Here is a 12,004-nt window from a genome sequence, read left to right on the forward strand (position 1 = left end):
TCTATGGCAGCCCATAGAACCGTCTGGTCAAAAGTTGTGAAATTTGGCACACTGATTGGTAGTGATGGGGACGAGACCACCTATGCCGAGTCCGAGTCAAGACCGAGTCTTTGAAGGGTCGAGACCGAGTCAAGACCGAGTCTGTTGGTTTTCAAATACAGTCGAGTCCGAGTCAAGACCGAGTCTTTGAAGAAGCAAGTCCGAGTCGAGACCGAGTCCTTTAGGAGTCGAGACCGAGTCGAGACCAAGACCATAAAAAAAATTCAGTTTTAATATTCAGAATTTAATATCACCCCAGTTAATAATCAACAGTTAGGCCTACAGACTAAGCTAGATTGGGAATTGTTTAGAGGAGCAGTCTTAACGTCTTAATATGGACTATGCTGACCTACAGACACTCACCGGCAGCAGAGCCATAGAGATAAATAAACGGCTCTGACGGCAGTATCTTTGCATTGCACCATGGGATGTCATTTTCAAATAATGCCGGTCAACATTGCATTTTATTATTATTGTTGTTATGTGTTGTCTGTTTTTTTATATGAACATTAAAAATGCGTTGGTCTCGAGGACTCGGTCTGAAATGACGAGTCCTTCTCCTCCCACTGTGGTCCGAGACCGAGTCAAGACCGAGTCTTTGAAGGAACGAGTCCGAGACGAGACCGAGAAAGCAGAAATTGGTCTCGAGACCGGACTCGAGTCCGAGACCGGACTCGAGTACTACATCACTACTGATTGGGGACAGTCCAATGATTAATTTTTCCAAGTTTCATGCCGACACCTCGAGTGCTCTAGCGCCAGGCCAAAGTTGGATGTGCGTTCATGTACGTAACTTTTGACCCGTAGGCCCAATTGTCAGAAATGAGGTATCGTTGGAATCCTTGGACCAAGCCGAGTTCAACGCATCTTATGACATCATTGTCCACCATGATGGATTTTAGTGAAAGTGAAACTAATTCTTCACAGGTCACAAATTTTGTCCGATCGTCACCAAACTTGACACACATAATCTTCAGACCAAGCCTTACAAAAGTTGTGGTGATTTGTCTCCGGAACTAAAACCGTTCATCCATAATATCCAATCGAAATTTGCGGCGAAGCCGCCAAACAGGAAGTGAGCTCATATCTCAGCAACCCTTGCATGTATCAATGCCAAATTTGGTGGATAGACTCAGGACCCAATCAGAGGGACGCTCAAAAAAATGGTGACCTTTGACCTCCAGGGGGCGCTGTAATTGAGAAACATGCCTTTTGGCCTGTAGTTGCTGTTGTGTTTAGAATTAAATCACACTAGTGGTGTCTCTTGATACTGTTGGAGTTCTTTAAGCCGACCCACGTTAACTTGTGATGTCATTGTGATTGATTCGGCCGTCATATTGGATTTAATCAAAAAACAAACAAGTTTTCGCAGGTCACAAATTTCAGCAGATCCTCACCAAAATTGGCAGAGAGCATCTTCAGACCATTCTTTATCAGTGCATTGCATTCTAGAACAATTGACTGAAGTGTTCGCCTGTAACAGCCAATCGAAATTTGCGGCGAAGCCGCCAAATAGGAAGTAAACTCATATCTCAGCAACACTTTCATGTATCAAAACCAAACTTAGTACATGTACCTCAGACCCCATCGGGAGGACGCTCAAGAAATTTGGTGACCTTTGACCTCTAGGGGGCTCTGTAATTGGCAAAAATGTATTTTGGCCTGTAGTTGCTGCATTATTCTGCAATGGAGGTCAATGGCAGCCCATAGAACCGTCTGGTTCATCCTGATGATGCACAAATAATTTGGTGACCTTTGACCTCTATGGGGGCATTGAAATCACAGCAAGCATGATCATATCTCAATCGATCTTTTATTTTTGATGTGAAACTGATGACAGCGAGTTCCATCCAGTTAATTCTAATGAGTGTGTGCAAGAGTGGGGCAGGGTGGGACGGGCAGGGGCGATTGTGGTGGTGGGGGAGGGGGTGGCGACACTCAGCCCTGGTTCAGCCACACAAAATCAGTTATGTTTTGATGTGAAACTTGACCTTGTAACTCAGCCAATCTTGGGTTGTTTTGCATGGAATTTGCTGTGACTGCTTAATGCTATATGCCTGATGCCACAGCATTGAGTTGCATGGCAAATCTGGCCTGCTGAACTCTCTGCTTGGCCCCCACATTGCTGCTTGCAGCTATATTTATTATTATTATTATTATTATTATTGTAGGCTGCTCTACTGAGGGTGTGTGTGTGTGTGTAGGCTCCCCTACTGTGTGTGTGTGTGTAGGCTGCTCTACTGAGGGTGTGTGTGTGTGTGTAGGCTGCTCTACTGAGGGTGTGTGTGTGTGTGTAGGATGCTCTACTGAGGGTGTGTGTGTGTGTGTGTAGGCTGCTCTACTGAGGGTGTGTGTGTGTAGGCTGCTCTACTGAGGGTGTGTGTGTGTGAGTGTGTATGTAGGCTGCTCTACTGAGGGTGTGTGTGTGTGTGTAGGCTGCTCTACTGAGGGTGTGTGTGTGAGTGTCTATGTAGGATACTCTACTGAGGGTGTGTGTGTGTGTGTAGGCTGCCCTACTGAGGGTGTGTGTGTGTAGGCTGCTCTACCGAGGGTGTGTGTATTAGGGATGCGTGTATGATGCGTGTATGATGACCTACTCCATCATTTAATGTTTTCAAGCTTTGGTGTGTATGTTTGAGAATTGGAGAGTGTGTGTGTTTGTGTCGCAATCTATGCCTGAATCCCCCATGACCTTGCATGGCGTTATGTGAGACATTCGTCCCAGGCTGAAGTGTGTGTGTGCTTGTGTGTGTGAGCGTGTGTATTTGTGTGAGTGTGTGTATTTGTGTGAGTTTGTGTGTATTTGTGTGAGTGTGTGTGTATATGTGTGTGTGAGTGTGTGTGTGTGTGAGCGTGTGTGTGTATATGTGTGTGTGTGAGTGTGTGTGTGTGTGTAAAGTGGCGTGAGACGTGTCCCAGGCTGGCGTTTTTAATTTCAGAGCTGCCGCAGAGTTTGACGTCTGGGCTGAGGCGAGACCCATCGAGAGCACACACACACGCACACACATACACACGCACACACACTTGCACACGTACACACGCGCACACACACACACCCTCATCGAGCACATCTATTATGCACTTCATCAATCTCTCCTCTAGTTCACTCCCGCAACAAATTGTCAGTTATCAAAACTCAATTTTAAAAATGACATGTCAGAACGTTTCTGGCAGAACGGCAGAGAGGTGCACTCCACTCTCCCTCTTTGGAAGAGTAAGACACTCACACACACACACAATCTCTCTCTCTCTCACACGCACACATACACACACAATCTCTCTCTCTCTCACACACACTCACATATCTACAGTGCAACCGGAAAGTTTTCAAACCCTTTCAAGTTTTCCACATTTTGTTATGTTTTAGACTCATCTTAAAATGGATTCAATTAGTTTTTTTTCTCATCAATCTACACATATTACTCCAACACTGGGTCCTGTCTCGACTTTCTGACTCGCTTTGAATCGCCTTTGACTGTTTCAGAGTGGCTGGTTATGGGCATACACAAACATGTCCTTAAAACAACCCTTAATGTTCGTTTTTAAAACTGTGTAACTCACCAAGTGGTTAGGGACTGTACGATATTTACCGGGGGGGCGGGGGCCTAAGAGAATTGTTTAAGCCTTAGGGGAAGGCCCAGGAGAAATGTTTTGGCCTGGGGGGAGGGCCGAGGAAAATTATTTTTTCCTGATCCATGATATTTTTTTCCCCCGATCAATGATTCGATATTTTAAAAGGTTTGTAGGCCAAAACATGATTCACGTCTCTTTGACAGAGTGGGCGAGTCCAAAAAGTCGCAAAACCCTACCTGAATCTCCCACAACCCCCCTCGTAAGCTTGCAGGTTTTTAAACATGGCCACTTTTTAAAATTGTTAGTTTGGACCCCCCCCCCCCCCACTTTTGCCGTGCGAAATACCAGTGCTTTTTTCAGCATATGTTTAGTGCTTCATTGCGCGTAAATTGCTCATAAGCTTTTTTTTTTTGTTACACGCATTCTCCCATTCCGTTTCTGTCACACACACAGCGACAAGCGCCAAATCCCCTGCAGTGTTGAAGAGATCAGTCGTCCCCCTCACTTTTGATAAGGAAAAAAGCCTTACGCCAAATAAATAATAACCTATAGGTTTATGCTATGTAAAACTCCCCATTAACAGCATCACGTCATGCGTTTCTTGGAGCGGCATACTGGTAGGCCTTCAAAATCTTCGGCATTTTCAGTTTAGTTTTTTTGATATTTAATTTACTTTTGGACTGTTTGATTATATTGTTAAATGTTGGGACTGATGGGCACTGAAATCTGGGGAGGTATTTCATGATCACTATTACGTTTCATGTTGAAAGAGTGTCGGGATTTCAAACAAACCATCTGCTTTCATGCGTTCATTGAACGTCTGCGGTGCTGTAATGGAAACCTTATTGCGTAGCCAAGTAGCCTATTGAGTTATTTTTAAATTATGCATGATTTACTTTTTATTAATTTCGTAGGCTGGAATGCCTCGAGTAGCGGCAACAATTGTGTTTAAATGTAGTAGCGTGTTTCAGTCTCTGGCGAGCTCTGGCAAGGCGGCAAGCGACTGAGCTTGAGAGCGACAAGTTGGAGAACCAGCTGGAAAGTCAGTGGCCGAATGCACACAAGAGTTGTATACATAAGAAACACCCAGAGTTTGGGGGTGCCAAAACGCGTAACTATCCCTCTATCGCGCGTAAATGACACAGGGGAGAATTCTGGTGAAATATGCGTAATATGCGTTTTTTTTACTTTACGCACGCACTTGGGTTAATTCCCCTCTTAGTGTTTTGTTGTGCCTATACAGTGTTGGGAGTAACGCGTTATACAAGTGGCATAATGTAGGCCTAATAGTAGGCCTTGGTATGGTAGGCCCATACCAAGAAGTTTGCTCTAGCCTTTCCATGAAGCTCACTTTGCACACACCTCGCTCCACCATCATCCAGGATTTTGTAGTATAGGATGTACTGGCTCCACGAATCCACCGGTAGGCCGACAGCAAGGTTTCCAGGTGAGTTTATTAATGGAGAACGATTCCAGGAGAACGTTTATTAATGTTTTCATTATGACCATGAGTTCATACACACTGAGTCTAAGGTGACTAGCTGTAAACTCCGCTAGCAACTTTCCATGCATTCAGTTTAGTTTAGCTTAGTGTGCATGGAAAGTGCAATTCAGTCTAGCAGGAAATTAATGTACATTTAGTTTAGCATTATGTTTATGCATTACCTCTGTATGGTCTACGTCTGTGAGTGTTTAGTGAGTCTCAGAATATTAATAAACTGTCGTTCTGTGCACCTGAACATTCCATGTCACATGTCTCCCTTGCTAGCAGGGCTGACAGTGATGGTATAGGAATGATGCATGTAATATAGCCCATTCAACTTGTTGTTTTGTTTTAACTTTTCCTAAAGGAATAAATGTGATAAGCCAGTTTTGGTCTCAGTCCCTTCACTGTCTGACTAGTTATATATTACTAATATATTAATAAAGCTTAACCAACTTTATTATAAGGTCCCCACACTGATAGCTATATACTACTAATATATTAATTAAGCTTAACCAACTTTATTATAAGGGGCTCCACACTGATAGCTAAATACTACTAATATATTAATTAAGCTTAACCAACTTTATTATAAGGGTCCCCCGTCCTGACAGTTATATATTACTAATATATTAATTAAGCTTAACCAACTTTATTATAAGGGTCCCCCATACTGATAGTTACATATTACTAATATATTAATTAAGCTTAACCAACTTTATTATAAGGGTCCCCCATACTGATAGTTACATATTACTAATATATTAATTAAGCTTAACCAACTTTATTATAAGGGTCCCCCATACTGATAGTTATATATTACTAATATATTAATTAAGCTTAACCAACTTTATTATAAGGGTCCCCCATACTGATAGTTATATATTACTAATATATTAATTAAGCTTAACCAACTTTATTATAAGGGTCCCCCATACTGATAGTTATATATTACTAATATATTAATTAAGCTTAACCAACTTTATTATAAGGGGTTCCGGCGCCGACAACAGTGGCAGCGTGTCAAGGTAGCTCTGTGTTTCCCCTTGGGGATCAATAAAGTATCTATCTATCTATCTATCTATCTATCTATTGTAAGGGTCCTATGGAGAGCGGTTCATATTGGGATAGGCAGAAGCACAGTTTAATAACAATTAGTTAAATAATAATAAGTCATTTCTATTAACATATAGTTTGCAAATACACATTTAAATGATGTAAGAAATAACTGTTAATTAGTGCCAAAAAGACATTTAGTTAACTATTAACACATATTAATACAATATTAGTTAATAGATTTGCTAAAACATTAACATACAGATTTTATGCAAACAACTAATATTTAATTAATAATGAAAAAACTATTAACTTGTGCCAAATAGATATGTTAGTAACAATTAACAAATATTAACAAAGGGTTAGGTAATTACTAGTTTGCTATTTATTATGGCACCTTATTATGGAGTGTTACGGACAGCAGTACCTGGCAGTCTGCCAATACCTGCTGCCATCAGCACTAAAAACTCCATTTCATTATGTTATAATTAATAGGGAACTCTGACAGACACAAATATATCTGTAAATGGAACTTAAATTCCTTTCTAACTCTGTTGGTAAACTGAGTCTTAGATTGTATCTAAGTTTTGACGTTGTCTGTGTGTGTGTGTGTGTGTGTGCTCATGTGTATGTCTGTGTGAGGGTGTATGTAAATGTGTGTGCGCGTGTGTGTGTATGTGGTTGCTGATGAGAGAGTGTTATCTGGCCTGTCGGATTGGCAGAGCATCCGTGGCGGATGAGGAAGTTTAATGCTCAACCCCAGGCATCCCAGAATCCCATTCTGTTTCCACGGCGACGTAACCTTGACCAGAGCTGGGCTCATTAGATTAAACACCACTAAAGCTGATGCAACAGTTTAATGGGATTGCATCGAGTCTAGAATACACACACCTAGCCTAGAACACACGCACACACACCCAGCCTAGAATATACACACACAATTTCACATAAACACACACCAAGCCTAGAATACACACACAAACACACACCAAGCCTAGAATACACACACAAACACACACCAAGCCTAGAATACACACACAAAATCACACACACAAACACACACCAAGCCTAGAATATACACAGACACACAAAATAATACACATACACACACACACCTAGCCTAGAATATACACACACAAACACACCAAGCCTAGAATACACACACACACAAACACACACCAAGCCTAGAATACACACACAAACACACACCAAGCCTAACACAGACACACAAAATCATACACATACACACACACCTAGCCTAGAATATACACACACAAACACACCAAGCCTAGAATACACATACACACACACACCTAACCAAGAATATACACACACATACACTCAAACACAATCACACACACAAACCACGCCTAGAATACACACACACAGACACACAAAATCATACACACAAACACACACCTAGAACACACACACACACCAAGCCTAGAATACACACACACACACACACACCGAGCTTAGAATATGCACGCACACACACACACCGAGCCTAGAATACACACGCACAAACACACACCGAGCCTAGAATACACACGCAAACACACACACCGAGCCTAGAATATACACGCACACCGAGCCTAGAATATACACGCACACACACACACACACCGAGCCTAGAATACAGACACGTAGCCTGGAATACATTACATCTGGCTGACACATTTTTAACCAAAGCGACTAACAACATGGTTAACAGTTAAAAGCTTTTTAAAGCCATTTTCTCAACAATTCTAGGACAATTTAGAAAAGGTCTAGTACAATAAGAATAAGTGCATCAGTGAGTGCTGTTTTTAACACATTAACACATACATACTCACACACACACACACATTAACACACACACAGGGCCAGATGTACTAACACATCAGGTGTATTTATTTCGTACAGTATTAGGAAAAGATAAGATTGCATATCCACGACTATTTATGCTTATTGTGTGAATCGTTTCATGTATGTTCTAACAAATGCTACTGTTGTTGAAAAATTGGTTTACAACAGCCTCTGCCAGCACAAGATGCTCACCTCAGAGCACAGCCTCACATCGCACAACAGGCTCAGTTCTGAACACAGCCTCACATCGCACAACAGCCTCAGTTCGGAGCTCAGCCTCACATCGTACAACAGCCTCACATCGCACAACAGGCTCAGTTCGGACCATAGGCTCAGGTCGCACAACAGGCTCAGGTCAAATCTACTGGTCATGATGTAAGTTTGCATTTTTTTTAATTGTAGGCTTCTTGAAAGATGCATGCATACTAACTTAAAATGCACATAACATCTTACAGGTGTGAAAAAATGTCTTGTTCAATGTAGGACTCTGTTGGACCAGATACTATGGAGGGGTTCAAAGCAGTCCAGGATTTGGCTAATTGTCTGTTAATATGAAATTCTAAAAGGAGAACATTTTCTTTACTAATTTTAGTTGTGTTGTGTTTTGTCTGTTTAGGGAGATCCAGCTACACCTTATCCGACTGTGCAGATGCCTGGCACATCAAACTGGAGACAGGTCTTCAGCGAGCGGCGACTCCCTGCAACTATCAAGGTGGATGGAACGGAAGTCTGCACTCTCTCTTTCTCTCTTTCCACACTCTCTCTCTCTCTTTTTTTCTCCCTCCCCACACACACACCAGCCCTACTGTATCAAACAAAATTAAACTTGTCGTAAGTAAACTTGCAAAATGTATGTCTTAATGTCGTAAGTGGCCAGAATGCATCTGATGATTTTAAAAAATATGCTCTCTCTGTCTGTACCCTGTGTGATGAAATCAGTTTTTACTGTTTTGTATTTTTATACAATAAATCTGTTTTTTTTTTTAAAGAAAGTGTTGTTTTTATTATTGTTTTTATTATTTATTTACAGTATGTCCAGTAAGTGAACCTATAAGTACCTTTTAAAGGTACAAATCCACTCGTCTCTGTGGTGGTACCTTAATGGTACAAATACTGTACCCTCAATGATGATACAAACCTGTACCATAGAGAAAAGGTACAAAATAGTTCCTGAAGGTACAGATGGGACCATTGAAGGTACAAAACATGAGGGTACATATATGTGCCCCTTTTGTAAGGTACTGCTCTGTACCCTCTAAAGGTACTGCCACAGAGACAAGCGTTTGTACCTTTTAAGGTACTGAGTGGTACCATTTTTTCCGAGAGTGTATGCTACAGTGGACCCAAGTGGCATCTGGAGCCACTGCTTGTACACGGGTGACCACTAGGGATGTGCCGAGCGAGGCTTTTGAAACAGTGGCGCTTCTACAGCCAAACTGGTTTGATGCTTCAAAGCTTTTGACACACTACTCCACAACGCCATCTGGTGGTCAATAAAAATCCCTACACCAACATTACAGACATGCATGAATTTGCAGAAATGCACGATTACTCAAAATACAAATGTTTTTATTTCAGACATCACCAGCTTTGGAAAATGTACGTTTAAAAATAAACTTTAGTATCTGCCTGCACCCGTCGGACTTGAACCCGCGAACAGTAGGCTACCATCCCGGATCGGGAGTCGAGCGTGCAGTCAACCGAGCTAAAAGCTCCTTCTGGCTTTCAGAAAACATTTGAAAAGGTTACATGAATGTAGTTTTAATAATGTTCATGTTTTGAAAAATAACTGTAGTAAACACAGAAATAATGATTTGGCGGTAGATTTTGATGTTATGCATTCTGCTCCACCTCTAAGTTGTACATATATGATATTATACATATTGACATATTATACATATTGATATAGGTTATAATTACGAGATAATCATACCTCCATCCACCTCCGCTAATTGTAGGCTACAAATCAGCCAGTTCTGCTTCATTGCAGGCAACGGAATTGGAAATGGATGTTTCTCGTGGCTTTTATTTCCTACTTGGCATGAGACATTGGAAAATATTAACATCTCTTAGGATGGATGGTATTCAAATAAGCATGTCAATTCTACGGAGGCGACTGAAGTTGTTGGGGTTGTTCAGTAGGAAAGCCAAGTCTGACTTGCTGGAAGTCGCGCTCTTCCTGCAGGAGCAACTAAACCAATATGGCATGTTGCATGGCTATAGATTTATGCATTTGAAATGCATACAAGCTGGCTTGGTTGTGACTCAGTCCACTGTTCGCTGTCTGCTCAAGATTCTCGATCCTCAAGGAGTGCAGCTGAGGTTAAGAGGGCGTCTAAGACGACGTCTGTACAGAAACCCAGGCCCGAACTTCTTGTGGCATGTAGACTCCTATGGTATATGCATTAATGGCGCAGTGGATGGATTCTCACGTATGATTATATGGCTACACGCTTATTCCACTAACAACAATCCAAGGGTCATTGCTGGCTACTTCATTGATGAGGTTGACAACATGGGCGGCACTCCTTCTCGCATCCGAACAGATCTGGGCACTGAGAATTGTGTATTGGGGCAAATGCAACAGTTTTTAAGAGGTACCCACGATGATGCGTTTTCCGAAAGATGCTACAGTGGGCAGTGCTTCGACTTGGCCTGCTTCACTCGCGGTCCGCTAATTAATTAATTAATTTGTATTTTCCCAGTGAGACGCTGCAACAACCCAAACAACCGGTAGATGGCTCAAGTGAGCAGGGTGTCTCGTAAAAAGAAATGGAGCCTGGAAAACCCTACACAGACTTCACTACAGACTTTAGCAGACTGGTTTAGAAATAATTTAATAGCCAGAAATATGCCTGCCCTGCCCTAATAAAGAAATATTTGGTTAACTGCGAGTGAATCCCATTTGCAGCCGTAGAAGAAACCCAGGACATAAACATTCTGGTTTTCTCCGAGTGCAACGATGATAGACATCATTTGGACAAAATATAGAGCATATTAACCTCCGTTGCTCAGCCAAATGCCTTCCTGTTACGTCCTGTTATCACGGAGTTACAGGCGATAAACGATTTTTGATGGTCACAAGTTTACTTCATTAGCGGTTTATTTTTTTGATTATTAAAGAGTGTTTTTCATTTAAAGGTTTGACTTTGTGCTTATTCAGTAGAGCATTTAGTGCTCTTCCCAATCCCAGACGTTCACATTGCATGTTTGTTTGTAATGGATGCAACCGCGAGATAGGCTACGCGTTTGACGGCAATTAGTTGTTAACAGACATGAACCAAGACATATAGCCCAGCAGCAATCTAGGGACTGTTCGTTATTTATTGAAGGGGCCACCGGAGGAATTTTGAGTGCTTCAGTCAAAAGTTGCATGACCCTCCGACAGAATTGTTAAAAAAGACATGACCCTCCCCTGCCAATTGTCGCTGTCTTTCGCCCGCGCTGCTTTGCGCCATAGCCACACACTGTGATAACGTTCTTAAATCAATCTTTCCCGTGAGCTTGCATGCTACCAGTCCTTCCTTTTCAAATGTGTTGCACCTGTTTGCACAATTTCACAAATAATCATATGTGATTAATAATATGACAAATAATCCCTGTGCACGGGGACCGAAACAATGCATGCCAACTTTTTCCGTGTTTCTCACATATTTTAACTTTCCCCGCTGTCTTGCCGTTTTAATGTTTTCCCGTAGAATATCCTATATTTTAATACTCTCATAACAGCCCTGCCATCGGGCCTGTCTCTGTGTTGCCCTGTTGCTACCCATTGCCCTTCCAACGAAACAGATGTCTTCAAATCATCGTTTTCCTTGCTTGAAGGCGAACTTAGAGTGATGTTAACCTATTTAAGTTTAACGGCGCGATTGTCGTGAGAGCACGATTCATTGGCGCTTGCATGTTCGGCCTTATGTCTACGTGCGCACCTGAGGCTACTCAGCTGCAAGAGAAATAATTTCCCCTGTTTGTATGTTCACTGCAAGTTGGCCTACCATAACTTAC

The sequence above is a fragment of the Alosa sapidissima genome, chromosome 18 (genome assembly GCF_018492685.1).
Source record: "Alosa sapidissima isolate fAloSap1 chromosome 18, fAloSap1.pri, whole genome shotgun sequence".
NCBI classification, from domain to species: Eukaryota; Metazoa; Chordata; class Actinopteri; order Clupeiformes; family Clupeidae; genus Alosa; species Alosa sapidissima.